Source organism: Penaeus vannamei, chromosome 6 (genome assembly GCF_042767895.1).
Source record: "Penaeus vannamei isolate JL-2024 chromosome 6, ASM4276789v1, whole genome shotgun sequence".
Lineage (NCBI taxonomy): Eukaryota > Metazoa > Arthropoda > Malacostraca > Decapoda > Penaeidae > Penaeus > Penaeus vannamei.
The window spans coordinates 40,599,718-40,604,717 of record NC_091554.1 but is presented as its reverse complement, the minus strand read 5'-3'; positions in this window follow the sequence as shown (position 1 = coordinate 40,604,717).

The window sequence follows — 5,000 nt, the reverse complement described above, 5'->3', positions numbered from 1 at the left end:
AAGACAATGAGAAAAGGGGAAATTGAGAGAATAAAACAGAAAAAGAAAAGGGGAATTCGAGAGAATAAAACAGAAAAAGAAAAAGAGAATAAGAGAGAATTTGAAATTAAAAGAAAAAAGAGAAGACAAAATTAAAAAGAAAAAGAAAAAAAGAACAAAAGAAAATGAGAAACAAGAAGAAAAGGATAATAAGAGAAAATGAAAATGAAATAGAAAAAAAATTGAATCAGAGAAAATGAGAAAGTAAAAAAAAAAAAAAAGATTGAGAAAGAAAAGACACATGAAAGAGAATAAGAAAGAAGACAGACAGACAGAACCAGAGCAAGAGAAAGGAAGAGAAAATAATCAGAAACCATTTAGAGAGCTCAAACGCCCCATCCCATAAAAAAAAGAAAAAGAAAGAGAGCTAGAGAAAGCAAAGACACAAGAAATAGAATAAGAAAGAAGATAGACAGACAGAACCAGAGCAAGAGAAAGGAAGAGAAAATAATCAGAAACCACTTAGAGAGCACAAACGCCCCATCCCATAAAAAAGAAGAGATAGAAAAAGCAAAGACACACGAAAGAGAATAAGAAAGAAGACAGACAGACAGAACCAGAGCAAGAGAAAGGAAGAGAAAATACTCAGAAACCACTTAGAGAGCACAAACACCTCATCCCATGAAAAAGAAAAAGAAAAAAAAGAAGAGATAGAGAAAGCAAAGACACACGAAAGAGAATAAGAAAGAAGACAGACAGATAGAACCAGAGCAAGAGAAAGGAAGAGAAAATACTCAGAAACCACTTAGAGAGCACAAACGCCCCATCCCATAAAAAAAAAAAGAAATAAAAATCAAGAAGAGATCGAGAACGCAAAGACACAAGAAAGAGAATAAGAAAGAAAATAGACAGACAGAACCAAAGCAAGAGAAAGGAAGAGAAAATAATCAGAAACCACTTAGAGAGCACAAACGCCCCATCCCATAAAAAAGAAGAGATAGAAAAAGCAAAGACACACGAAAGAGAATAAGAAAGAAGACAGACAGACAGAACCAGAGCAAGAGAAAGGAAGAGAAAATACTCAGAAACCACTTAGAGAGCACAAACACCTCATCCCATGAAAAAGAAAAAGAAAAAAAAGAAGAGATAGAGAAAGCAAAGACACACGAAAGAGAATAAGAAAGAAGACAGACAGATAGAACCAGAGCAAGAGAAAGGAAGAGAAAATACTCAGAAACCACTTAGAGAGCACAAACGCCCCATCCCATAAAAAAAAAAAGAAATAAAAATCAAGAAGAGATCGAGAAAGCAAAGACACAAGAAAGAGAATAAGAAAGAAAATAGACAGACAGAACCAAAGCAAGAGAAAGGAAGAGAAAATAATCAGAAACCACTTAGAGAGCACAAACGCCCCATCCCATGAAAAAAATAAAAAATAAAAAAAAAGAAGAGATAGAGAAAGCAAAGACACATGATAAAGAATCAGAAAGAAGACAGCCAGACAGAACCAGAGCAAGAGAAAGGAAGAGAAAATAATCAGAAACCACTTAGAGAGCACAAACGCCCCATCCCATAAAAAAAAATAATAAAATAAAAAAGAAGAGATAGAGAAAGCAAAGACACAAGAAAGAGAATAAGAAAGAAGACAGACAGACAGAACCAGAGCAAGAGAAAGGAAGAGAAAATTCATCCCATAAAAAATAAAATAGAATAAAAAAGAAGAGATAGAGAAAGCAAAGATACACGAAAGAGAATAAGAAAGAAGACAGACAGACAGAAACAGAGCAAGAGAAAGGAAGAGAAAATGATCAGAAACCACTTAAAGAGCATAAACACCTCATCCCATGAAAAAGAAATAAAAAAGAAGAGAGATCGAGAAAGCAAAGACACACGAAAGAGAATAAGAAAGAAGACAGACAGACAGAACCAGAGCAAGAGAAAGGAAGAGAAAATAATCAGAAACCACTTAAAGAGCACAAACGCCCCATCCCATAAAAAAAGAAATAAAAAAGAAGAGATAGAGAAAGCAAAGATACATGAAAGAGAATAAGAAAGAAGACAGCCAGACAGAACCAGAACAAGAGAAAGGAAGAGAAAATAATCAGAAACCACTTAAAGAGAGCACAAACGCCCCATCTCAAACATCCCATCCGCCTCTCTTGCAACTGCAAAGCTCACCAGCGTCACAGGAGATCATGGCAACCCGCTCAATCACACGGAGCTTAAAATTTGCAATAAAAAGTGTAAGGAAATCAACAGATGAATACGCAGTTATATGTATTTCCCCCCCTCCCCCCTCTCTATTCAGGCTTTCGACCACGTAAACACGCTGTTATAGATGTTTACCTCGCGGGCAAATTGCCAAGTCACTTTTGACGTATGTACAGCACGGCGTCTTCAGGATCTCTGTCAGTGGCTGATGATTATGGCTTCATCATCTCTAAAATTATCTCTCGTGTTTCGATGACTTGGGGGTTTTCGTCTGGGGGGGGAGGGGGAAGGAGGAAGAGGAAGGAGGAAGAAGATAGGGTGAAAGGAGATAGGGTGGGAGGGAGGAGAGGGAAGGAGGGAGAGGAGGGAGGAGAAGGAAGATAGGGTGGGAGGGAGGAGAAGGAGGGTGGGAGGGAGGGAGGAGGAAGAAGATAGGGTGAAAGGAGATAGGGTGGGAGGGAGGAGAGGGAAGGAGGGAGAGGAGGGTGGGAGGGAAGGGAGGAGGAAGAGGAGGTGGGAGGAGGGAGCAGGAAGATAGGGGGAGGGAGGGAGCAGGAAGATAGGGAGGAAGAGGAGGGTGTGAGGGAGGGATGAGGAAGATAGGGGAAGGAGGGAGGGGAAGATAAGGGGGATGAGGGGAAGGATAGGGAGGGAAGAAGATGTATAGGAGGAGGAAGGAAGGGATGGTAGGGAGAGAGGAGGAAGGAGGAAGAAGAGGGTGGGATGGAGGAGAAGGAAGGAGGAAGAAGATAGGGCGGAAATGAGGAAGAAGAGGGTGGGAAGGAGGAGGGAGGAAGGAGGAAGATAAGGATGGGAGGGAGGAGGAGGAAGATAGGGGGACGGATGGTGAGGAGGATAGGGAGGGAGGAGATGGAGGAAGGAAAGGGTGGGAGGGAGGGATGATGGGGAGGACAGGAAGGAGGGAGGAGGAGGAGAAAGAGGAAGGAGATGGGGTGGGAGGGATGGAGGAGAGGAGAGAGAAAGTGGAAGAGAGAGAAGAAAGAATGGGGAGAGAGAGAGGTGGAAAATAGGAGGGAAGAGGAGGCAGGAGAACAAGGATGAAGGAAAGGAGGTAAGGAGGGAGGAATAAGAATAAGAATAAGAGAGAGAGAACAAAGAAAAGCTGGAGAATAGAGAGAAAAGGGAAGAAGAAGAGGAAGGGTGAAAAAGGGGGTATTTTTCTGTTTTCCTGTTCTTCCTTTCGTTGATGTAGGAACGTGGAAAAGAAGGAAGGGGGAGAGGGGAAGGGTGAAGGAGGGAGAAAGAAAAAAGAAAGAGGAGGGAAAAAGAGAATTGAGAACATGAACAAGAAAGAGGAAAGAACTAAATAGAGGAGAAAATCGTCGATGAAAGAGGAAGGGGCAGAAGAGAGAAAAAGGGAAGTTAGGGAAAATAGGAAAATAACGGAGGAGAAGGAGAGGGGAAACGGGGAAGAAGGGAGGAGAAAGAGAAAGAAGAAGAAAGAGGAGAGAGAAAAAAATAAATGAGTATGGGGAGAAAGAGAATATATGAAGGAAGAATAAGGATTCGGAAGAAGACAAGGAAGAGGTGAAAGAAGTAATGAGGAAATAAAGGGAAAATAGAACACTAGGAAGAGGAAGAAATGTCAAAGAAAAAGGGAAGGAAGCAAGAGGGTGAAGGAGAAGGAAGATGGGGAAAAAAGAGGAGAAAGGAAGACGAAGAAGATAAGGGAAAGGCGGAAAAAGAGAAAGAGGAAGATGGAGGAAAAGAGGGATATAAAAGAGATGGAAAAGGAGAGAAAAATTATGAATGCTGAATAAGGACAATATAAAAGAGAGAGAGAGACAGACAGACAGACAGACAGACAGACAGACAAACAGACAGACAGACAGACAGACAGACAGACAGACAAAGAGACAGACAGAGAAAGGGAGAGAGACAGAGAGAGAGAGAGAGACAGACAGACAGAGAGATAAATAGATAGAGAAGAGAGAGGGAGAGAGAGAGAGAGAGAGAGAGAGAGAGAGAGAGAGAGAGAGAGATAGATAGAGAGAGAGAGAGAGAGAGAGAGAGAGAGAGAGAGACAGACAGACAGACAGAGACAGAGACAGAAACATTTATCTCTCCCATTCTCTCCTCATTCCCCAACCTCATCTCTCTACATCCCCTTTCCTCCACTTTCGCTGCCCGTTTGCCAGGAACTCATTCCTTCTCCTTTCACCATCCCCATCAAACCCTCCTCCAACAGTAACCTATTCCCCACACCTCCACCCCCCCCCCCTAGTCATCAAACCTCCCCCAACAGTAACCCATTCCCAGCACCTCCACCCTCCTCCCTCCCCCCAGTCATCACTCCATCTCGAACAGTAACCCATTCCCCACATCTCCAACCCCCCTCCCCTAATCATCCCTCCATCTCCAACACTATCAACCCATATCCTCCATCGTCAATCCGTCTCCACCACCAACCATTAATCCATCCCCAACAGCACCCCTCCCCCTTTACCTCTCTCCTCACCATTAACCCTTCCCCCCACCACCAACCCCCTCCTTTATCAACCACCACTAACCATTAACCCATACAACACCATATTACCAACCCCTCCCCACCTACCCCCCTTCACCCTCCACCTCTTTCAACCACTCTCCTTCACCCCCACCACCAACCATTAGCCTATCCTCTGACCACCAACCCCCTCCCCAACTACTCCCCACCCTCTCGACATCTTTCACCCCTCCTTCATAACCCGCCAACCACCAATCCCTCCCCACCTACCCCCACTCCCCCTCTCCCACTCCACCTCTTTCAACCCCCCCTCCTTCACCTCTCCTCCTCCAACCACCAACCC